Raw genomic sequence first — 26,410 nt, forward strand, 5'->3', positions numbered from 1 at the left:
GGAAATGAGAGAATTTCAAAAGTGACTCAGCACAGAGGAAAGGTGGAAAACTGGAGAAATTGCCACCCAGTCCCTTGCAAAAAAGGGGACGAAGAATTTGTTGTCAAATTTCACATGCAACTCTGCAGAGCAAAAGAAGAAAATGAGACCTGCAATTACCTCAGCTTTAAGAGCTCAGTGAAAATCGCTTTAATCCCCCAGAGTCTGTACCACTGTCATATTTTACTTTCTCTTCAACAGGTGTACAAATTGTTTGGACTGGAGCTGGAAAACAGCATTCAGACCCTATCGGCTGAACATGAGCAAAGTGTTTGCTTAGTTGCAGCTGGTCATCTCGTATCTTCTTTAGGAATGAGGAATTGGTGTCACGGTAACTTATTTTAATCAGTTTGGCAGCAGAAAATATTATGACTTTCCTCACAAAAGTGATTCAGGTAAGTGAGCCTTCCCGGGGTTTTATATCAAAGAGGTAAAAGCAATCATTGTTTGTTTGAATTCAATTCTAACAATTCAACTGAGGAAAACAGTGAGTGTTAGTCATCTTTTTTATACCTGTGTTTAATGCCGTTTTATACTTGAGGATCTCTGATAAGCCAAACACCCAAGCAACATCACACATTATGAAATTTGAAGGGTTTTTCCTTTCTTTTTGCTTTGCTTTAAAAAAGTCATACATCACAGAATTCCCCCCAAAAGGGTAGTAAAGTTATATTATTAACAAACTGAAAAAGTAACCATGCTTGTGACAGAAATCATATTCCTAAAACTGATTTGGGTCCTTTTTTTTTTTTTTTTTTTTTTTTTTTGCAATTTTAGAACTTTTGATCAGCGATTAGTTCTCACCCACGTTGACTGTAGATTTTTTTAACGTGCTAAAAGGTACATAGGTACCAAAATATAGGGCTTATTTGGTGAATCTTCATCCTCATTACGATGTTTTCTGGACAACCGTATACGGATTCGGTATGGGACATTCCTTATTCCTTTGGCCCAGACAGCTTTGTTGAACCTGGTATCAATGTGCACATCTGGAGTTCCCATCTCCTTCATGGCAAATTTTCAAATCTCTTGGAGTACCCAAGGGAACACCTGTTGATGGAGTATTCTTGGGTCACCACCTCATTGATGGCAGAACGGCCCTTTTTCTTCTCACCACTCTTCTTTGCAGGAGCTATGCTGCCGAATCCAAGTTGGAAAGGAAGACCATTTTTATCTCACAAAGCAAATGAAAATTTTCTAAACAAAAGCTAAGTGATATATTGTTTTCAACAATGTCCTCATTTCACTGCATAAGTGGAAGATCTAAGACTCTAAAGTAGGGCTTTTGATTCAAAGGCCACATTGCTTCTGTTATACAGCTCTACCTTTAATTAAAGAAACCAACACAGGCCAGGCATGGCAGCTCACTCCTGTAATCCCTTCACTTTGGGAGGCCGAGGCAGGTGGATCACTTGAGCCTAGGAGTTCAAGGCCAGCCTAAGCAGTATGGTGAAATCCTGTCTCTATCAAAAAAAAGAAAAAAAAAAATTAGACAGTCTCATAACCCTGTCGATAGATCGATAGATCGATAGATCGATAGATAGATAGATAGATAGATAGATAGATAGATAGATACATGGAGATAGATAGATAGATAGATAGAGAGAGAGAGAGAGAGAGAGAGAGATAAAAAATAAAATAAAGAGGCCAGGCGCAGTGGCTCACGCCTGTAATCCCAGCACTTTGGGAGGCCAAGGATCACTTGAGGTTAGGAGTTCAAGATCAACATGGCCCAAGGTAAAACCCCATCTCTACCGTAAATGCAAAAATTAGCCAGGTGTGGTGGCACACGCCTGTAATCCCAGCTACTCGGGAGGCTAAGGCAGGAGAATCGCATGAACCCAGGAGGCAGAGGTAAGCCAAGATCGCACCACTGCACTGCAGCCTGGGCAACAGAGCGAGACTCTGTTTCAAATAAATAAATAAGCACAATATTTTAAAGGTATGCTTCTTTCCAGGTTCCCATGCTATTCTCTACAGCTATTTAATAGAAATTCCATGACCATTTAGGCACTGAGAATGAGGGGACCTTCTCCTAGCACCACCAGGGTAAACAGCTTTGCATGGCTCAGTTCAGGTCCTCTGAGAAACAGAAACCAAGATAAAATTAGCCATGCAAGAGACTTGAGCGTTTAAGTTTGTGAGTCTTCTACTTTGGTAGAAGTAGGTCAGATCTTGGGATTTGAGTGTTGCTTCACCAAGAAGACTTCACATCTCTCTGTCCTTGAAAGAAGCTGTCTGCATCTTGTATTTCCTTGCCTCGTTGGGAGACATTCTATTTTGAACTGGCTGAAGCCTCCATCCCCAGTGAAGAGCAATATTATTAACTCTGATTGACCAGGACTGACGGTAAGAGAGTGAGAGTTAGTGCTACATGAATTACACAGAGTGTGTATCAAGATGAAAATAAAAGCTGCAATGTGCAGACAGGAAGGGCGAAGGGTCCATTGAAAATCAGAGAGATTAGCAACTCATCACATTATTTGTGGGTTATCAGGAGACAGAGGTAATGAAAGTGAGACCTATATCCTTGATCAATAAGAGTTTGACTGCATTTTGAGTTCATTTTCCCCTGCCGAGAGAGAGACAGCAGGCTTACTATTGATCACCGTGTTAATCCATAACCAGACTGGGCCTTAGCCTGGTGGAGCAAGCAGGAAAAATAAGATAATAAGCAGGAACTCTTGATCTTTTATTATGGTGTGCTAGATAAAGAGAGTGTGGGGGTTCAAGGTGGAATACTTTATAGTTAACCCTTACGGTCCCTCTTAATTTGAAATGCATGAGAAGAAGAATTGCAGCCCACCTTACTCTGACTTTTATTTGACCTTATTTCGTCTGCTTCCTATCTAAAGTGTGCCTTGGCCCCTTTTCAAACACTGCAGGCTGATGTAAGTGGGCCAAGGGACAGCCAAAAAGATGTTAGGCCCAGAGTAAAGGAGGAAGGCCCTCCAAACCCTGCTCGCAAAATTCAGGCGAAATTAAGCATTAATTGCATCTGTTTTTTATATTTTAGAGTCACTTGATCCAAGAATATTTACGTACATGAGTTGTCAATAATATGTGTCACTGTGCTGTTTCAATAGCAAGCATCATTTAGTTTTTCATTAAAGCATTTGACTAAAGCAGTCATTGCATTGATGTAGACCCATCTTAGAAAGATGGTCCACCTTTTCTTTCAGATCCATCAGAGTTCCCACCTTTGTGTAAACTAGACCCCGGCTATAATTTAGGCATTTCCTGACCTGTCTATTAAAAATCGCCAGGCACAGTGGCTAATGCCTGTAATCCTAGCTACTAGGGATGCTGAAGCAGGAGGATCACTTGAGCCCAGGAGTGGAGGCTGCAGTGAGGTGTGATAGCTTGGGCAAAAGAACGGACTCTGTCTCTAAAAATAAAAAATAAAATCTTTCTCAGTGACTCAATATTTACTCATAGTAGTTTTTACTGAAATTTAGACTAATTCTACCACAGCTCCGATTAATCCACATTTTGACACCTTTGTGCAAATTAGAAAAATGTGACTCCCCCAGGCAAGCACAGCCTAAAAGCAACCAGATAAGATTTCCACCTTCCCTCATCCCTTCCCCCAGGCACCATTGTGCCTAATCCTAAACAGTGCCCTGAAGTCGGGGCACCAGCAGAGAAAGCAGGAGGATCATGTGAATGTAGCCCATCTACCTGCACCTTGCACAGGCGTAGTTTAGTCTTCACTCTGTGTTTGTCCCAACTCAACTGTCTCTCATTTACAGGCTTCCTGTGCTTTTCCAACTGAGTTTTCATCTGATTCTTCAAAACGCTTATCCTTTCACACTAGTTGCATCTATTAGTAAATGGCAACTTAAGTCACCCTAGAGTTAAGTATTCTGAAACAAAGGGAGAGAGAAGTGGTGTAGGTGTGATCACATTAGTATGAGAGAGAGAGAGACAGAGAGAGAAGCGGAGAAAAGAAAACAGGATTTAAAGTGCTCTGCTTTGGAAACATAATACTTAAGTTGCTCTAATAAGAAAAATGGGGAGATCCATACAAAAATAACGAATTTAAGTATAAAGCAATTTAAAAGGAAATGTTTTGTGACCATTTAGCACTTTATCATTGGATAATCAAGGAAGTTAAACAACCTGAATGAGTTTATACAGTGATTATGTGGGAAAACGGGACCCCAACCCAGGACTTCGAAGCTGGAACCAATCATTTTTATAAGAGTTAGTCCAAAAAAAGCTGAGGCAGCAAAGTCTACTACGGAATTGATTTTCAGAAACAGGCAATGCTGCTTTGAACTATCATACTTAATGCTGATGATAAGTAAACGCTTCTCAAGTGGATGAAACATGGAAAGTTCTCCTCAAAGCTTAAGGATCCAGTTTGAGAGGGCTTGTTAGTATTAATTTACACTGTGAATAAAGAAAAGATTGTTGAGGAAAGAGGATTTTTCTCCATTTTAAAACAACAAACGGCAGCCATTATTTCTCTGAAGCCTCCATAAAACAAGACAATCAAGTCATGTAACATTATTTGGAGATGGAAGATAGAATAAATGATTGTGGCATCAGTTTAGAATAATGAACACCAGACAGAATATCTCAGTTGGATCAGCCAAAAACTAGTTGTGAGGCTTTGGGAAATTTCTTTGGGTTTTTCTCTCTTCTAGAGTGATCCACATGATCTTTCCAGCTTTAACATTCCATTGTCTTCCATAGTCAAATGATCTTAGCAGCCTTCTCAGCACCCATATGTGATCAGAAATACCAATTATTGGTCTTTGCAGCAAAGTGGTCAGAAAAGAAGACTGCCATCCAAAGAAAAAAATGAAGTTTGTTATCTGATCCCATAAGATGTTTAAGACTTGGGTTTCATTGCCTCTTATTTTAAGAAATCAAGAATAACTTAACGGAGTGGATGTCACCAAAAACAGTTCACGGAAACAGTCAAAAACATAATAGCTTTGGGAAAATGTTCATTTCTAATTTCATAAAAATGAGGATCTAATTTAAAATGAAAACATGATGTTTGGAAATTGCTATCATTTGAATGTCTGTGTCCCTCCAAAACTCATGTTGAGACTTAATCCCCAATGCAACAGTATTAAGAGGTGGGGCCTTGGGGGAAAAGATTAAGTCATGAGGGCTCTGCACTTGTGAGTGTGATCAATGCCCTTAGAAAAGAGGCTTCGGAGAGCTCTTCATCCCTTTTCCCCTTCTGTCATGTGAGGACACAGCATTTGTCCTCTCTGGAGTACACAGCAACAAGGAACCATCTTGGAAGCAGAAAGCGACCACTTAGTAGACACTGAATCCGTCAATGCCTTGGCTGTGAACTTTCCAGCCTCCAGAACTGTGAGAAATTGATTTCTGTTATTCATGAATTACCCATTCTGTGGTATTTGTTACAGCAGCAGAAATAGACTAAGACAGATTGATTTAAAAACTGAGATACAAGATCCTCTTGTAAAAAAACTGTTTTGCTCCAAAAACAATTGCAACAAAAGGAAAAATTGACAAATGGTATCTCATTAAATTAAATAGCTTCTGCACAGCAAAAGAAAGTATCATCAGAGTGAGCAAACAACCTACAGAATGGGAGAAAATTTTTGCAAACTATCCATCTGACAAAGGCCTAATATCCAGAGTCTACAAGAGACTAAACAAATTTACAAGAAAAAAAGAAAAACCTCATTAAAAAGTAGGCAAAGAATATAAACAGACACTTCTCAAAAGAAGACATTCACATGACCAACAAACAAATGAAAAAAAGCTCAACATCACTTGTCATTAGAGAAATGCAAATCAAAACCACAATGAGATACCATCTCACACCAATCAAAATGGTGATTATTAAAAAATCAAGAATCAGGGCCAGGCACAGTGGCTCACACCTGTAATCCCAGCACTTTGGGAGGCAAAGGCAGATTACCTGAGGGCAGGAGTTCAAGACCAGCCTGACCAACATGGTGAAACCCCGTCTATACTCAAAATACAAAAAGTAGCCAGGCATGGTGGTACATGCCTGTAATCCCAGCTGCTTGGGCGGCTGAGGCAAAAGAATCATTTGAACCCGGGAGGTGGAGTTTGCAGTGAGCTGAGGTCGCACCATTGCACTCCACCCTGGGCAACAAGAGTGAAACTCCGTTTCAAAAAAAGTCAAGAAACAATAGATGCTGGTGAGGTTGCAGATAAATAGGAACACTTTTACACTATCGATAGGAGTGTAAATTAGTTCAACTATTGTGGAAGACAGTGTGGTGACTCCTCAAAGATCTACAAACAGAAGTACCATTTGACCCATTCTGTCATAAAGATACATGCACATGTATGTTCATTGCAGCAGTCTTCACAATAGCAAAGACATGGAAGCAACCCAAATGCCCATCAATGATAGAATGGATAAAGGAAATGTGGCACATATAAACCATGGAATACTACACAGTCATAAAAAGGAATGAGATCATGTCCTTTGCAGGGACGTGGACAGAGCTGGAAGCTGTTATCCTCAGCAAACTAATGCAGGAACAGAAAATCTGCACATGTTCTCACTTATAAGTGGGAGGTGAATGATGAGAACACATGGACACAGGGAGGAGAACAACACACACTGGGACCTGCTGGGGGTGGGGCAGGGAGAAGGAGGGCATCAGGAAGAATAGCTAATGGATGCTGGGCTTAATACCCAGATGATGGGTTGATCTGTGCAGCAAACCACCATGTCACACATTTATCCATGTGTGCCATGGTGGGTTGCTATGCAGTTTTTACCTGTATATCCTGCGCGTGTATCCCAGAACTTAAAAGTTGAAGAAACATGAAGAAAAAGATAATAAGAGTTGGAGAAAAAATATTGTTATAAATAGAAAACAGATTCTTGACCAAAAAAATGGCAAATATCAAAAAGTATGAAGAACAAAATATTCTAAAAGTACTCTGGAATCTGCGAACCCCAGTCAGTGCCACATCCCCAGCCCGTCACCATGGTCGCCTATAATATGCTAAAAGTACTCTGGAATCTGCGAACCCCAGTCAGTGCCACATCCCCAGCCCGCCGCCATGGTCACCTATAAACTGGTGCTGATCCGGCGCTGCAAGGTTGCGTGGAATCTGGAGAACCACTTCGGTGGCTGTTACCATGCCAACCTGAGCCCGGCAGGCCACGAGGAGACGAAGTGCGGAGAGGGGCAGGCACTGCCAGATGGTGGCTATGAGTTTGACATCTGCTTCACCTCAGTGCAGAAGAAAACGATCCAGACCCTCTAGACAGTGCTAGATGCCATTGATCAGATGTGGCTGCCAGTAGTGAGGACTTGGTGCCTCAAAGAGCGGCACTATGAGGGTCTAACCCGTCTCAATAAAGCAGAAACTGCTGCAAAGCATGGTGACACCCTGTAAAGATTTGGAGGCGCTCCTATGATGTCCCATCACCTCCGATGGAGCCCGATCATCCTTTCTACAGCAACATAAGTGAGAATGGCAGTTATGCAGACCTCACAGAAGATCAGCTACCCTCCTGTGGTAGTCTGAAGAATGCTATTGCCAGGGCTCTGTCCTTCTGGAATGAAGAAATAGTTCCCCAGATCAAGGAAGGGAAAAGGGTACTGATTGCAGCCCATGGCAACAGCCTCAGAGACATTGTCAAGCATTTGGAGGGTCTCTCTGAAGAGGCTATCATGGAGCTGAACCTGCCTACTGGTATTCCCATTGTTTATGAATTGGACAAGAGTTTGAATCCCATAAAGCCCATGAAGTTTCTGGGGGATGAAGAGACCATGTGCAAAGTCATGGAAGCTGTGGCTGCCCGGGGCAAGTCCAAGAAGTGAAGGCCAGCGGGCGGGCTGCTGTGCCCAGGAGCACCGTCCCTGCCCGTCGCATCCCTCTGCCCCTCCCTCCTGCACCTGTCACACTGACCACATCAGTAGACATCTTGAGTTGTAGCTGCAGATGGGGACCAGTGGCTCCCATTTTCATTTTAGCCATTTTGTCTCCTGCACCCACCCGTTTCACACAATCTAGTCAGAATAGCACTTCTAGGGCACAGGTTCTCAGTCCAAGCTGTGGAAAAGCTCCCCTTATTCAAGAGAGTTTAAAGGTAGTGACTTGGATTTTTGCAAGTGCTTTGTTTACTAAGGACTTGTGGGGAGGAACCATGCTAAGCCATGACCAATGAGGAGAGGCAAGAGAGACTGTCTGCCCCCTGGAGCCAGTCCTGTGCTCTTCTGCAGTCAGGCTACTGCCTGGCGGCTCTAGTCATTCCAGTGAAAGAGGAATGTAACCTGCATGGTGATGTGACAACTGTTTCCTTTCTGACCCCAGAGGAACTGGCTCTAGAAGGTTGGATCAATCCTGAATTTAGTCAAAGTGTTACATTTACATTTTTAAAAAAAGATAAAAAAATTATAGTATATATAAATAATACAAAACGGTAACCCTTTTGGGGTTTCTCATGGCAGTTGAAATAACCCTACATGTGGTCATCAGAAAATAAGCCATTCCTCATACCAATATGGGATAAGCTCCTTGACCTCTGAGGGGCAAGAGTGCTTCCTACTGTGTGTTTCAGAATCCCTTCCCGCCTTGTTTTGTGGCAGTGAAATGCTTCTTGGTCCTGTCCAAGTATGTCTTTCACTGATTTCTGAATCATATTCTAGTTGCTTGGCCCTGCCACATGGGTCCAATGTTCATTTGAGTATAACTGTACTAAATTCTTTTTCTAGATCAGTATAATAAAAGAGTGATGTGCAATAGAAAATAAAAAATTTGACCGGGCTTGGTGACTCACATCTGTAATCCCAGCACTTTGGGAGGCCGAGGTGGGTGGATCACCTGAAGTCAGGAGTTTGAGGCCAGCATGACCAACATGGTGAAACCCCATCTCTACTAAACATACAAAAATTAGCCTGGCATGGTGGCAGGCGCATGTAATCCCAGCTACTTGGGAGGCTGAGGCATGAGAATAGCTTGAACCCAGGAGGTGGAAGTTGCAGTAAGCCAAGATGGTGCCATTGCACTCCAGCCTGGGCTACAGAGCGAGACTCTGTCTCAAAATAAATAAATAAAATAAAGTAAAATAAATAAACAAATAAAGTCATTGCTAACATTTTATAGCATAAACTCATTTTTTGTCCTATGCTCATACATACATGCAAAATCTTGACAAAATTGGAATCATTTTGTAAGTATTCTTTAAGTTGATTTTTTTCACTTTTCTTATGTAATTACCATTCCATATTCTTGAATATTCTTTGAGAAGCTTGAAATCTTAAGTTGTACTGTCTCCTTCTTCTACATTTTTGTTGTTGCTGTTTGAGACATGGTCTTATTCTGCGACCCAGGTTGGAATGCAGAGGCACAATCATAGCTCACTGCAGCCTCAATCTCCCAGGTTTAAAGGATCCTTTCACTTCAGCCTCCCAAGTAGCTGGGACTACTGGTGACATGCCGCCACACTTGGCTAATTTAGTTTTATTTTTGTAGTGATGGGGTCTCCCTACATTGCCCAGGCTGGTCTTGAACTCCTGGGCTCAAGAGATCCTCCCACCTCAGCTTCCCAAAGTGCTGGGATTACAGAGGTCAGCCACTGTGCCCAGACTAAATGTAAAGCCTAGTTTCCCTATTTATAAATGGTTTGGTGTTACTGGGTCAAATGATAAAATACATAGAAGATTAATTTTCAAATAGCCAGATCATTCAGTAATTAGAACATTTATTTCTTCAAAAAAAAATCAATGAAATAATCGTTTCCAATTTTGCTTTCATCTAACAGTTATTTCTAAGTAATTTGGGGTATAACAAATAATAAAACAAGTCCTCTGTGTTGAATGGATTTTGATTTCTGTGATCAATAAAGTAATTGTTGCTGTAGACTGTACACTTGGGTGCCATAAGGCACTCTCTTATCCATGCCATGTAAATATGCAGAGACACCTTTGCGTCAAATAACATAGCCCTTCTAATCAATGTTTTGGCCTCTTTTCTTTTAACTTGGCTTTTTTCACTTGATATATAACAACCTGATTTTAAGTGCTTAATTTTTTTTTCCCGTACCTGTGCCCTAAAAATCTAAGACTAATGAAAATGCTCACTCTTGCGTTTGATTTGCCAAGCCTGGATCTGCTGTTTACCTGTTGGATGAAGCATTTCATCAGAATTCCACTGTGCTGTGGTGAAAGAGGCTTTATTCTACCAGTGTGGTTAATAAATGCACATTTTCCAGAGCAACTCAGATATCCTAAAGTATTTTCCATGCTTAAATTAATCGATGCATCACAATTTTGATTGATAATTTTCTCTCTGTAGTCCCGATAGCCTTGTAAGCAGGCAGAAGTCCATGTAGCACATTCACAGGAAAACAAGTAAGATCCTTCCTGTGAATTTTCTCCTTTAACCACAGTGTTAGCTACCAGGCATTGTGTGGTAGGCATTTTAAATTTATTCTCACAATATAGATAGTATTAGCCCCATTTGATAAATGAGAAAATGAAAATGCAGGGATCTGGAAGCCCTAATTTAAATGCATGCTATCCACAGAGCAGTAACAATTCACATTCACTTGTTTTACTTAGAAGGCTCAATCAGCACTGAAGGAGCAGGCTTTCATTTCTTAGGGTGTCGGGAGAGAATATGGGAGCCTGGAAAGAAGAATACATGGTCCTCATAGACAACTTCCATTCGACTGTACCCATAAATGTATTTCCAATGGAAGTCTTCAATCTCCACCCACACAATGCCTTGGCATCCAAGTGGTGGATATTACCTCAGTGTTTCACGGCAGCTAGATTGAACATCTTCTAACAGTTCTTCCCCTCTTGAAATTCTAGAACCCCTAAACCATCCCACAAATGCACTTGACATCAAGAGGACTGATGCTGGGAAAGCCACCAAAAGCCTGTGCCATTCCAAACACTGGATTGTCTTTGGTGAGTCTCATTACACATCAACTCATGAAGCAAGAGGCAAAGTGTTGCTGAATCTGCAGAACATTATTTAAGTAGGGAAGTCAATGTTACTTCCAACTTTTGATTGTGGTATTTCCAGTTATCATCTCACTTGGTTCCACAATCCAGGATAGCAACCTGTATCCCATCTATTTTGCAAATTCATATACCATGGTCATAAGAGAGAAGATGGAAGAGAATGGACTGTTCTGTTCAAATACATCACACAATCAAAGAGGAACTTGCCAGGACTGGAAGAATAAAATATTATTCTTCATTAAAAGTTCTAGACCAATGATTTCAGAGCTACAACAATTCTCCACGTTCTTTTCTCTAAGCCAGAAAGTAGACAAAAAAAAAAAAAAACCCAGAAAAAAAAACTTAAAAAAAAACTAAAAAGTTTATATCTCCATTCAAATGGTTTTGCTTTCTCATTAAGAAAACAGTGTTTGAACATGCTTTCAACTTTATACTTGAACAATAAAATATTTCCAATTATAATACAGCAAAAACCTAACAGTAAGAAAATAAGAAATCATTCTAATCTCTTAAGCAAATATTATCATATGATCATACACATATCGTTCACTCACTTCCCCAACTCACTAATGCTAGAAAAATGATTTTTTTAAAGACAAGAGCCTACAACAACAGAAGAGTGGATGACAATATTAAAGTAGTAAAACTTTTGGAGCAGGAAAACAGGTGGAAGACTAGTGATTGAATTAACATATCCTAGAAAACTGATTTATAAGCCAAGCCTGGGGAACCTATGAACCATGTAATATATAATATACATTACATGAGAGACTCTTCAAATGTGCAGGCATGGGTGGTACCAGGTTTTTCTGAGACAAAAGTAAAAGGGACAGGAAATGGCACAGTAAAATAAGAAAAACTTGTTTAAAAATTTGCTTAAGAATAAGTCAGAAAGGACTAGTATCCAGAATCTACAAAAAAAACAAAAAAAAAAAAAAAAACTTAAATCAGCAAGAACAAAAAAAAAAAAAAAATCACATCCAAAAGTGGGCATGAATAGACAGTTCTCAAAAGAAGATATACAAACAGCCAAAAAAACTTGAAAAAGTGTTCAACATCACTAATCAGTAAATTAAACCACAATACTCTTGCAAGAATGGCCATAATTTAAAAGTCAAAAATAATAAATGTTGGCATGAATATGGTGAAAAGGGAGCACTTTTACACTGCTGGTGGGAATGTAAATTGGTACAACGACTATGGAAAACACTATGGAAATTCCTTAAAGAACTAAAAGTAGAACATCCATTCGATCCTGCTATCCCACTACTGAGTATCTACCCAAAGGAAAATAAGTCATCATACAAAAAAGACACATACACAGACCAGTCTATAGTAGAACAATTCTCAATTACAAAGATGTGGAACCAACCTACATGCCCATTGGCCAACAAGTGGATAAAGAAAATGTGGTATATATATGCCATAGACTACTACTCAGCCTTAAAAAGAAATGAAATAATGTCTTTTGCAGAAACTTGGATGGAACTAGAGGCCATTTATTCTGAGTGAAGTTACTCAGGAATAGAAAGCCAGGTATCATATGGTCTCACTTATAAGTGGGAACTAAGTTATGGGATGCAAAGGCATAAGAATGGTATAACAGACTTTGGAGCCTCAAGGGCCCAAGAAAAGATTGGGAGGGAGGCGGGTGAAGGATACAAGACTACATATTGGGTACAACGTACACTGATTGAGTGATGAGTACACTAAAATCTCAGAAATCACTCCTAAAGAATTTATCCATGTAACCAAAAACTACCTGCACCCCCAAAACTATTGAAAGTCAAAAATTAGCCCAGGCACAGTGGCTCGTGCCTGTAATCCCAGCACTTTGGGACGCAAAGACGGGCAGATCACTTGAGGTCAGGAGTTCCAGACCAGCCTGGCCAAAATGGTAAAACCCCATCTCTACTAAAAATACAAAAATCAGCAGGGCGGGGTGTTGCCTGCCTGTAATCCTAGCTACTGGGGAGGCTGAGGCAGGAGAATTGCTTAACCAGAGAGATGGAGGTTGCAGTGAGCCGGGATCATGCCACTGCACTCCAGCCTGGGAGACAGAGCAAGACTCCATCTCAAAAAATAATAATAATAACAATAATAAATTTTAAAAAATAATTAATTTAACATAAAAATAAATTTCTTAGATTGTTTTACTAAAAAAAAATAATAATAATAACAAGTCAGATCTCTAGATCTCCTCACCAGCTCACGTAGCCAAGAAATGTCCCAACACACACACGCACACAAAAAGGACCCAAGGATCACAACTACATTAGTTTTCTGGCTTATGAGAAAAGAAAAGAAAACTGAGATAAGTGTAGGAATAGTGTTTTAAGGTTCATGCATGGAAATGGCATGCATCTGTTCTATTCCCACTCCGTGACTCACATGAGTATAGCTAGCTGCAAAAGACCACAGGGAAATTTAGTCTCTGGCTGGTCAACCATATGCCTAACTTCCTTACCATCAAAGAAGGGAGAATGAATTTTGATCACATTTTGAGAGCAGGACCAAATGTCTGAGACTCTAAATTCCAACATTTAACACAAGAATATTATTCCCCAAAGGCCAGAATGGACCAGCTGCCTTTTGTTGTTGTTGTTGTTGTTGTTGTTGTTGTTGTTGTTTTGAGACACAGTTTCACTCTGTCGCCCAAGGCTGGAGTGCAATGGCACCATCTCAGCTCACTGCAAACTGTGCCTCCCGATTCAAGTGATTCTCCTGCCCCAGCCTCCCAAGTAGCTGGAATTACAGGCACCCACCATCATGCCTGGCTAATTTTTGTATAATTAGTAGAGACAGGGTTTCACCATGTTGGCCAGCCTGGTCTCAAACTCCTTACCTCAAGTGATCCGCCCTCCTTGGCCTCCCAAAGTGCTGGGATTACAGGTGTGAGCCACCGTGCCCGGCCCCAGTTACCCTTTTGTACGTGCAATTCCTCCACAGAGACTAGTGTGACTATAGAGGGTGTCATGTAAAGCTAAGTTGCCCCCATCCCCAGCCACCACAAGATCACCCTGGATGTCACCTTGGAAAGGAGCAGAAGGAAAGGAAGGAAGCCCAAAACACTGTGCATTAGCCCAAAAGAGGCTGAGTTTTCTCCCCAGTTTAAAACAGACAAGACTGTAGTTGCATAAAACGGCAGAAAGTTCAATCTTCCACCACTAACCTTACCACCACTCTGCTCTCCAATAAGTTAAGGCTTCATAAAAACATTCTATGAGGTACCAGGAAATAGAAAAGCTGTATTCTCTTTGCATATCTATGGTAAATATGTATTATAACCAATCCCCGTTAGTGGACATTTAGCATGTTTCCAATTCATTGCTGTTTTCAACAATGCTATGATGAATGTCTTGTGTGTATATCTGTGTGCATATTTCAATACATTTGCCAGTTTTTTTTTCTTTGCGTAACATCCCAGAAATGAAATACTGAATTAAGGAGAATACACTTTTTAAGGTTCTTGATATAATTTACTAAACTTCTACCAGTAAGATCGTGCCAACTTATAATTCCACAGCAGTGTACTGAATAACTAACCTCTTTTCATCCTGAATATTGGAAATCTCTCAAATATTTCACAGTAAATTCTTTGTTAAAACTAGATAATTTTGTTTTCATTGAGCTGACTAGTAGTGAAGAGCTTAGCTCAATAATGAATATTAATTCATTTATAATTATGTAATAAGAAGTTCTATGAGAGGCACAATAGAAAAGATACTGAACTGAGATGCAGAAGTACTACCCTCAATAGCTTCTTCTGGCAGTAGACTGTTCCGTAATATTGATAAATCAAAACAAAAATAGGGGATGGAATTAAATTTATTAATTTCTTGTCCCACAAGGTAGCAGAAACCTTAATGATAGTACAATTTATAATTTTTGCTTGAACCAAAAACACTACCCTGAAGACTTAGCCATGCATGATTGAAACAGACAACTCAAAGCAGAAGAAATATCTCATTTTCTACTGTCACCAAATAATCCCACTAGAAACCACATTATTAATGATTCCCCTATGCAAGATAGCAACTGCTGGCTTAAACTCAGATGGATGGCTGTAGCTAATGTAAAATTTTCAGCATCATTTCACTTAAATTCAAAATTCAAATTCAACAAACATTTATCGTGCCAGGAGCCATTCCATGTGAATATGAAACAATGGCCCTGTCCTGAAGAAGCGGACAACATAGTTAAGCCATTTTCTCACAGTAGGTTTTTCAACATAGAATAGTTTCTACTTAAAATAATAAAGCAGAATACTGGGACCAAGAAATACTAAAATTACAAAATTTCCAAGCCATCTCAAAACTGAAGCTCACTTTTTAAAGTTACTTGCACATTTTTCTTAATATTTAATATATTTGCATATATTATAAAGAAATATTTTAATAGATTTGAATTGTGTGTGTTGTATGTGTATGCACATATAGATGCATATATAAAATGTATATAAAATCTTATTGGTAACCTGTACTAATTTTAGTGTTAAAATTAACTACATATTTAATAATGCTTGAGTCTAAATTAACAGAGAAATATGATTGACATCAGAACAGCAACATGTTATAAAATATAATTACTTAATTTTAAAAATTAACTTCACATAATTAACTAATACACCAATAATTAAGAAATACGTAATTAAATTATAGTCCCTACCACTTAGTCATTTAATCATAAAAGCAAAACATATTTTTATAAACAAAATAAATCTGAAATCTATTAATTAAATGTGTGGTTGGAGCTAAGAATAAACATTAAGAATAAAAATTATCTATTTTCACAATCTCTGTAATTAGAAAACAAGTTTTATGATGAAGTGCATAATTATTATACTGGTATAGACTAGTTGGTGTGGCTCAGTTCCTTAGTTTGAATACTAGCTCTGCCACTTGGCAGCTATGATGTGCAACTTAACCTCTCTAAGTTTATTTCTCCATCAGTAAAATGAGGATAATCGCAGTGCCACTTCAGGGAGCTGTTGTCAGAATTAAATAAGATAATTCATGGATAGTGCTTGCTATAACCCTGACACCTGGAAAATCCTAGGCCCCATTATTATCTAGCCAGTTTGGAAAATGGTCTGCTTCATACATAATTTGGTATTACATCAGAATTCTGTGATACCGTTTATACAACCAACCAGGTTCATCTTTTTGATCGGTAGGGAAAATATAAGAGGGGAAACTGAAATATACTATTATTTTGGTAAAAGTCCTAAAGAGTCTTCTTCTCTGATGAATTACCCCTTTCTGTTTAAAGAAAAGCAAGATATTACTACTGAAAGTTTGTCAGTTTCATTTGCAAACTGCTTCAACAAACTAATTTTGATAACTATGGGATCATGCTTCCAGAAAACAGCATACATATGGGTTTTTTGAGGAGAGACAACAACGACAAATACTCTGGCTAATGTAAAGTGAATAAAATCTCTTGGCAAAATATTATAAACCCAGGTTACTTTCAGAAGGGCTGGAGAACCAGGTTTGAAACCAGGCAGGAACAGCGACAGCTCCACAGAGTGGATGCCGGCTCAGGAGGACCATCCTCATTGCAGGAATCACCTGGTTTGAGCCAGTCACTGGGGAGAATGAGGTCTTACCCCATTCTCCATGTTTGCAAGGCTCATCTTATACATCGGTCTGTACCAGGACAGAGAAAAGAAAGATTTGTCCCATAGAATCTCTCTGGTGGGAGGGAAATACCTGAACACCAGTCCCAGAACACTGTGCAGGTGGGATCTTTGAGACATGTAAATGGATTCTGAACAGGCTCAGACCATGGGGTTTTCACAGTCAAATACACGAAGAAACTACAAAACTTTGTGAAGCTTAAATATAATTCCACTAATGTTACTGGAAAGATCATGGGTGTAAGCTCCCATTTGGGGAGCTTTAGAAATCACAATACTTTGAAGGATTCTCATTTGAGGAAGGTACCTAAACCCAGAAGATGATTATAAACTAGCAGAGTTGTGACATTTTGGGGATTACATAAAACCATGCCTATGAAATGCCTTCATAAAATACAGCACACCATGTGAATGTAAAGTGATATCAGTATCAGTAGAAGTCTGTTAGAAAAGTAGACACCACATTTACATACAATCAGTTGGAGATAAGACATTCTTTCCCCCCAATCATTGTTTCTCCATATACCAGCTCTCTTCCCTTTTGACAGTATCTTGTTTTAATCACAGCAAAGGTAGAATTTTAAGAACGTCATTCAAGAATACGTACCCTCAGGGTATGCTAAATACACACACATACACACATCTCATATTTTAAAGCTATTCATAAAGTAGTTCTCTTCCAGGCTGAATTAGCAATGTTCAGATACTGCAAAGAAAGAACCTAAGAATGGGAAATGCTTTCTAATGAGGCTGTCTCTGAAGCAGCAATCAAATAGGAATTCAGGGAATGTTCTGACATTAGTATTAAGAGGACTAGTTTGTTTGCATCTGCTAAATTTACAGTGCTTAAGTTTTCGATGCTGAGATTGTCATATTTCCAGGAAATGTTTTATTCACTGTTTCCTTTGTCTGAGAAATTAAGCTATCACTGAAATATTTCCAAGGAAATCCCAGTAGAGATCTTTATAGAGAGGTAAATTCATAGATGGAATGAATCAGCTCTGAGTCTTTGTACCTGTTAGAAAGACAAATAATATTCCAATGATACTGAAGTTAACAGATCTGGGTTTCAGAGGTAAAAGTCACAGAGTAATGAAATGCTTAATAGTGGAAAAGAAAATCAAGGAAATTTTATGCAAGAAAGCAAGTTAAACCATATCTTTTGGAAGAAAAATTACAAATCTATGTATTTTGCTAACTATTAAGAAGTCCAAATGAGGCTGGGTTCAGAGGCTCACACCTGTTATCCCAACAATTTGGGAGGAGGCCAAGGGATGATTGCTTGAGGTCTTGACTTCAAGACCAACCTGCTCAACATAGCAACACCTGGTCTCTACAAAAAAATTATAACGCTAACTAGGCATGGAGGTGTGCACTTGTAGTCCCAGCTATTCAGGAGACGGGAGCAGGAGGACTACTTGAGCCCAGGAGTTGGAAGCTGCAGTGAGCCATGACCACAACATTGCCCTCTAGTCTGGGCAACAGAGTGAGACTCAATCTCGAAAACAAAACAAAACAAAACAAAACAAAAGCAGAAAAATTCAGGCTGGGCGCAGTGGCTCACGCCTGTAATCCCAGTACTTTGGAAAGCTGAGGCAGACAGATCCCCTGAGGTCAGGAGTTTGAGACCTGCCTGGCCAACATGGCGAAACCCATTCTCTAATAAAAATACAAAAATTAGCTGGGTATGGTGGCATGTGCCTGTAGTCCCAGCTACTCGGGAGGCTGAGGCGGGAGAATCATTTGAACCCGGGAGGCAGAGGTTGCAGCAAGCTGACATGGTGCCACTGCACTCCAGCTTGGGCAATGCCTGGCGAATGCACCTGGCCAAATTCTGTAATTTTATACTAAGTCTTGAAGTCAGGTAGTGTGAATTCTCCAACTATATTCTTCTTTTACAAAATGTTCTTGGCTATTCTAGGTTCTTTGCATTTTCATATACATTTTAGAATCAGCACGTCAATTTCTTAAAAACAAACAAAATGTCTGGAGTAGAGCTACAGTCTAGTTCTGGACTTTTCCATGAGGGAGAAATAAAATGTCTTGTTTAAGGCTACTTGCATTATAGATATTTTTTACTGAAGACCAAACCTAATCCTAACTGATGCAAGCTTTGTTTCACTCTGCTGAGCCCTCGACCAATCATCGTAGCCAGTAATGTATGACGCAGGTAGCTCCACCAGAGACACAAGAACTGATTGTGAAAAAGAGATGGCTCCCCAGGAAAATCAGGGCTAGAGCTAGAAGAAATTGAAAGGATACTGGTAAGTAAAGCATATACTTACCACTCTGCCAACATGGCCTGAAAACTAAACAAACTGGAGGTTACAACTGCCTTGATTACTATCCATTTCTTAAAAGAGTCATTCAATTTACAATGTGCTTTCTAGCTATCAAGTTGCTTATCGACTTTGAAATACAAACAATGGCACCCAGAGTGCAATATGCGAAAGAGACACAGCTATAGAGTGATCCTAGAGATCCCCAAAAATCCTAGATGATGGTCTGCTGAAGAATGCGGCCAACTCAGCTATTCGGAAGCAATCTTGCTTTTTTTTTTTCTTTTGCAACCGAGTTTCGCTCTTTCACCCAGGCTGGAGTGCAGTGGTGCCACCTCGGCTCACTGCAAACTCTGCCTTCCTGTTCCAAGTGATTCTCTTGCCTCAGCCTCCCAAGTAGCTGGGATTACAGGTGCCCACCACCATGCCCAGCTAATTTTTGTATTTTTTAGTAGAGACGGGGTTTCACCAGGTTGGCCAGGCTGGTCTCAAACTCCTGGCCTCGTGATCTGCCTGCCTTGGTCTCCCAAAGTGCTGGGATTACAGGCATGAGCCACTGTGCCCAGTCTACCAATCTTACTTTTTGGGGATGACTTTTCCACCTGAGGAAGACTCAAAAGGTACTGTTTCTTTGCATGCTTTTTTTTTTTTTTTCTAAATGTAAACTAGTCAAACAACAAGGTCAAACAGAATTAGGCAGAGACACATTTTCGAATTGAGATGAGATTGAGAGGTCACTAGTGAAAGCTTAATTAATTAATTAATTTTTTTCTTTTTTGAGACTGGGTCTCACTTTGTCCCCCAGACTGAGATGCAGTGGTGCGATCACGGCTCACTGCAGCCTTGACGTCTTAGGTTCAAGGGATCCTGCCACTTCAGTCTTCCCAGTAGCTGGTACTATAGACATGTGCCACCATGCCCAGCTAATTTGTTTTTAATTTTTTGCAGAGACAGGATCTCCCTGTGCTGCCCAGGCTTGTCTCAAACTCCAGTGCTCAAGCAATCCTCCCGCCTCAGCCTCCCAAAGTGCTGGGATTACAGACATGAACCACCATGCCTGGCAGTGTGGAAGCTTAATTTCAAAAGCAAGTGCTGGGGACAGGCCGTGGTAATTCAGGCCTGCAACCTCAGCAATTTGGGAGGCCCAAGCAGGAGGATTGCTTAAGGCCGGAGTTTGAGACCAGCCTGAATAACATAGGGAGATCCCGTTCCTACAAAAAATAAATCAGATTAGCTGGGCATCGTGACACGTGCTTATAGTCTCAGCAACTAGGGATGCTGAAGTGGGAGAATCGTTTGAGCCTGGGAGTTCAAAGCTGTTGTGAGCGGTGATTGTGCCACTGCACTCCAGGCTGGGCAACAGAGTGAAACCCTGTCTCAAAAAAAAAGCAAGTACTGTTGGGATGGCTTATGCCAAATGTTTTCTGAAAACTCAGATAAAGTTATGAAACGTAGATGTGGCAGATCTACAAACCCCAGGGCAAAACTCAGACCAGTCTCCCTATTAATGCCTGGTGACATCATATAAGCACTGAAATTGGAATGTGATGTTGAAAGATGACTCAAGTGATCCAATTGGCAGAAGATCTAAATTCCTTGGAAATGCCTTCAGCCTTGGTTCACTTCTGCCCTGAGCTGGTTGGCTGATCTTCACAGTGCACAGCTATGGGATGAGAAAATCGGCTCTATGCTGCAAATCACAGGGCTGCTTCAGAAGCTCCTTGGCTACATCTCAGATGGACCCTTGGCTCTGGTGTTCTGAGAATGACTTTCTGTTCTTTGGCCTTTGCCCATCTATGATTCCACCAAATCACAGTCCAACTAGTAATCTTCCAGAGTGTTAAAGCTGAAACAGACCTTAGAGATCAGTAGAATACCAGTCCCCTTGTTTTCAGATGAGAAAACTTCTATACTAGGCTCTCTGGGAGTATTTCTAAGTGCAAGATACTTCTCTTGCCCTTGAGCAAGAAATGTTCTTGTTTTCTTTGTCTTGTTTTCTGCCATGGCTGTTTTTGTTTCTTCTTCTGAAATTACCTATCCTAAAATCCTCTGTATATTTGGGATTTTGTTGTTGAGACAGAATCCTGCTCTGTTGCCCAGGCTGGAGTGTGATGGCGCAATCTTGGCTCACTGCAACTTCCTCCTCTGCCTCCAGGGTTCAAGTGATTCTCCTGCCTCAGCCTCTCAAGTAGCTGGGACTACAAACGTGAGCCACCATGCCTAGCTAATTTTTGTATTTTTTAGTAGATACGGGGTTTCACCATGTTGGCCAGGCCTGTCTTGAACTCCTGGCCTCAAATGACCTGCCTGCCTCAGCCTCCCAAAGTACTGGGATTACAGGGATTACAGGCGTGAGCCACCGCACCTGGCCTTCCTCTGTATATTTCAACCAGCTGAATATATTGAACCTTAAAACAAATGAAATTGGAAGATCAGTGAAGGACTTCAAGTGTTACACTGTGTAAAGGACATGATCTTATATTTGATATAAAGCAATTAATCTGAAAAATTTTCATCAATCTGAAGGTACTATTTTAAATAAGAACCTATCAGACTACAGTGCTAGGGCACATAGCAAACAAATTGAATTAAATAGGCAAGAAGCCTGACTTCAGATTGACAATACCATGCAGGTTGCTTTAGGTCAACGGAAATGAATGTTCTTAGTAAGTATCATCTGCATTTTCTCCATTGCCCTCAGATGCAGATAGATTCATGAGCACCAACATACCCATCTCAGGTAGCCACAAGCCCAAGAGGGCATCCTAAAGACCAGATCAGGATGCATTTGAGAAACAAGACAGCTTCATCCTCTTTTACTCCCCCTCTCCCCTCACATGGCCCATATCAACAAAGGTGTAGCATGGTGCCTTAGAAACTGCTCTTTATAAGCTCAGAGTCAAGTTCATGACTACTCACAAGAGAATATGATTTTATGGAATGCCATTTTGTATTCTATCTTCTTGATTTATTTTATTTGTTCCAAATTTTTTAATTTAGCAATATGATTTGCATTTTTGTTAATCACTTTGAATTCTTTATTCAGGAATGTATGATTTATATTATGTGTTATACCAATATAATTAATGTCTGTGCATTAATTATATACAATTTAGGAGTATGACAAAAGAGAATAGGCTTTGGAATCATACTGCCCTGCTTTAGATATCTGTCCTGCTGCTCAGTACCTATGTGACCTAGGACAAGCTATTCACCTCTCTGAGGTTGAGTTTCTTCACTTGTGAAGTAAGGATGAGAATGCGTCTACCTTGGAAAAGGTCACTGGGACTGAAGGTAGTATAGGTGAAATACTTTGTACATTGCCTACCATCAAGTAATTACCCATGTATCATTAACTGTCCTTATTTGTGAAGTTGCTCATCTGCAACGTATTTAGGGGTGATTCTATCTTCTAAATAAGATTGAGCATTTCCTGCCAAGTCAACAAGGCTGAATCTAGCAGTATCAACACTCCACTATTTCCCTGTCTCAATGCAAAAGTGTAAGCTGTGACCATTTCTACAATGTCATATTGACACTGGAAGAGAGGGAAATAGGAAGAGCAAAGAGGAGAGGAGTCAGAAAGACCCCCTGAATTAATCTTCATGTGAGTAGCCAACAAATGCCAAGTCAACGGAGGCTCCTCACTTGCATGCTCACTGGCCAGGGTCAGTCTCAGCATCAATTGGAAACTTGTAAAAAGTGTCAACCAGAACCTCTTACTGTGGACCCCAGGAACCTATGCTTGAACAAGCTCTCTGTACGATTCTTGAGAAGCACCGCTGGAAAACAGCAATGTTGGAGGATACCTTTAGCTGTCAGCCAGCCCAAACAGAAGGAGCCAGTAACATCCAGGTTGGATTCAGGCCCCAGGACTATTTATTTGAAATTGCAAAATGAGTTTTTCAATGGCAACTTTCATATTTTGGAAAATTGAGTTTTCAGGTTATCTTGCAAAATGCAAAATGATGGCAACACTGAATCTGCATTTTCACAGGATTACATTTAACAAGAGTTAAATCACAGTGCACTTCTTTAGAACCAGTACTTTCTAGTTGGTCATAGTCCCCACCAGTCCCTCTTATTTTACATCTGCTCCACAATGCCCATCTCTAGTCCCAGCAAGCCCCCTGTGAGCATTTGGTTTGGCCACTCCTGATCTAGTTCAACCTCTCCACCCCCCATTTAGGAAAGTACACTTAAGGTCAGAGAGTTTAAGCAAATTCAGTTAGCAAGTTAAGAACCAAATAATGTATTACAGAAATCGTAGCTATTATTGCCACAACATTTGTAAAAAGAAAAATAATTTGGACCGGAATGCTAATTTTGTGATACCTTCTATACTATAGTTCTGCATCCTTATCCCTTGTCACTAACCTTGATGTTCATTTTCATTCTTCCACGACAGAAAGTTATTTGAATAAAGGAGGCACAGTGAGATTTGCTGAGTTTCACAGGGGCCAATCAAAAACACAAGCAAACAATTTTGCTCTCACAGTGACTGGATCTTATCTTAGCATTACATAGTCAAGGTGTCTCATTTCTAACAAATACCAGAAATTACACTTGTAAATGGCATGTACGTGTCTGCAAAAGAAGACATTTCTCAGGTATCCATAATGTAGATATTTAAAAGTTTCCCAGGTGATTTCATTTTATGCCACCAGGTTTGGAAAACAATGATTTGGTCAACTGTGACATAATCCAATTATCCTCCCTGCCACCCTGACAGATGGCATGATCATTTTAAAAAATGTTTTCAAGCTGGTTGAATTGTAAGTACTTCCTTTTATTGAGCTAAAATCTACTGCCTGCAGTATCTGTCTTCTACCTACTTCCCTTAGAAATCCATTGCATTTTGCCTGTCCTGATCCAATTGTCTCTCAACTGTTCTATAAGTGATTTGGTTGCTGCACTGAGATCCACTGTGGTCACCAACCTCAAGAGATAATAATGAGATTCATCCTCTATGGAAACGTTGTTCTCCAACAGGCATAGCATTAGGGATTTTGGATCCCTTCTGTCATGTTCTTAACAAGCTAGAGAAGTGGATTTTATTACCCATTCTTTAACTGCCAAAGCCAGAACTGGGACTCAGGCAATTACACTAGTAAAGCTATGTTGGCCTGGCATCATTTGGTGGCTGGATCTGGGCACTACATTTTAAAAAAAATTTTATTTTTCATTTTTGTGGGTACATCACAAGTATATATATTTGTGGGGTACATGAGATGTTTTGATACAGGCATGCAATGCAAAATAATCACTTCGTGGAGAATGGGGTATCCATGCCCTCAAGCATTCATCCTTTGTGTTACAAACAATCCAATTACACTGTTTTAGTTATTTTAAAATGTACAATGAAATTATTGTTGACTATAGTTACCCAGTTGTGGGGTCAAATAGTATGTCTTATCCATGCTTTCTATTTTTTTGGTACCCATGAACCATTCCCACCTCCTCTCAGCTTCCCACTACCCTTTCCACCCTCTGTTAACTATCCTTCTACTCTCTATGTTCATGAGTTCAATTGTTTTGATTTTTAGATCCCACAAATACGTGAGAACATTCGATGTTGGTCTTTCTTGTTTGGCTTATTCACTTAACATAGTGATCTCCACTTCCATCCATGTCATTGCAAATGACACGATCTCATTCCTTTTTATGGCTGAATAGTACTCCACTGTGTATATATACCACATTTTCTTTATCCATTCATCTGTTGATGGACATTTAGGTTGCTTCCAAATTGTGGCTATTGTGAATAGTGCTGCAACAATGGGCATCACATTTTTTTTAAAGTGGAAGCTTCCTGGTCTAAAATACTATCTTTCCAGGTTAAGGTTAATAAACAAGTCTTAGCATAATTTGTTTTAGACCTAACCTCACATCGAACCAGCTGGAAGGTGAACTTTGCAAGCTGTCTGCAACGGCTTGCTGAGGACCAGAGTTTGATCCATCATATGCACCCACCTGTAAGTGTGGGGTGCCAGGAGATGAGTTTCTAGGCCCTTAAACATGAGACAAGAGCCCTGGCAGAATCAGGGAAGAATAACTAAGTATTCATTCGTGAGAAGCCTTCATGCGGGGCTGGATGGCAGACACTAAACGTGAGTTTCAACTGGTAAAGGATGCACTGTATACGGAATGTGAAGAAAAAAGGAGACGGTTGGAGGGAAACAAGCCTGGGATTTGTTTGCTTTGATTTTGGTTTATTTTGGTTTTTGCCAGGCCCTGTTCTGTTTTTCTCCACCACTATCTATTTAAAAATAATAAGCAAATAAATAAATAATTTTAAAAGGAGCAGTAATCTCTAATTCCAATGAATGCGCCCCCAAATAAATTATAACAACTACAGGGTGGTCTAGAGTGCTCAACTAATGTTCATCGTCTTTTAACATGTAATCATCTACAGGGAGAGGAGACGTCATAAAACCTTATGCACTCCCCTGCTTGGGGTTTTGTGCCTCTTTGTCAATATAGCAATTAATTTCAGAAACTTCACAAATTTTTCGTAGGATTTTATGTTATGGTACACACCTTTTGGGACAATGATTTTTACTGAAAATGCATTTGTAAGAGGTGACTTTTATACTGTTTAGAGGATGGATTCAAGTGTGTTGAACATATTCTATCCCAGATACTGTTTTAAATTCTACCAAACAGTCATTTTATATAATGCTCAAATGAAAATTGAACGTGAAGTTCAACTTATGTTTTTATTTTTAAGTAGCTGATATGAATTGATTTTTTTAATTGAAAGTTATATGATTTGATGATTCAGCCTCAATAACAAAAACAAAGTCAGTTTGCAACCATTTGATTTATTTCATGTTTTGTCACCCTGCCATTATTAAATTAGTTCACCTTTTAATAAAAATAATTTCTAATGTTGAGAAAATACAGGTAAGTAGAGAAAAGCTTTATTAAGATCATCAGTATTAAAACTAAATCCTTTTTTCTCATTAAAGGAGATACAGTCAATTTAATTAATGCACATTAATCCCTAGTTGACATTAAATTCATCTAAAAAATCTACACTCATATAGATTATTAACACCAAGGCATAAAAAATGTTTAAAATGATTAATATATAGATGAAACACATTTCTAGAGGTTCAAGTGATTATAATTTAAAATGTTCTATAAATGAACTAATCATTTGAGACAACTTCTTCAGTTTATCAAACACTTTTGATTCAAGGGGGACAAAAGACCAGAAAAGTATCTCTCCTAAGGAAAAAAAAAAAGGACAGAAAATTTTACTAGGCTGTTGATTTAGAGTTGATATTTACCTCTAAATTAACTTAAAATCATCATAGTTGAGCCCAAAATTATCTTTACACTTACATCATTTAAATTCTTATTTTTGAAAGAAGGCTGTATTTTGTGTAACCTTCAGATGTTTTCACCTTTACTTTTTCTAGAAAAGGAGAATTATTATACGCCAATAAAGAATTCACCCCCAGCATTTAAAAAAAATGATTCTA

The 26,410-nt window shown here is 39.6% G+C and overlaps 2 pseudogenes; one reads left to right on the plus strand and one right to left on the minus strand.

The window, feature by feature from the left end:
• Positions 1 to 832: 832 nt before the first annotated feature.
• LOC105531830 lies at positions 833 to 7,082 on the minus strand (annotated as a pseudogene).
• On the plus strand, positions 7,081 to 7,847 carry LOC105531813 (annotated as a pseudogene).
• The last annotated feature ends 18,563 nt before the right edge of the window (positions 7,848 to 26,410 follow it).

Source organism: Mandrillus leucophaeus, unplaced genomic scaffold, assembly GCF_000951045.1.
Source record: "Mandrillus leucophaeus isolate KB7577 unplaced genomic scaffold, Mleu.le_1.0 Scaffold91, whole genome shotgun sequence".
Taxonomy (NCBI): Eukaryota; Metazoa; Chordata; class Mammalia; order Primates; family Cercopithecidae; genus Mandrillus; species Mandrillus leucophaeus.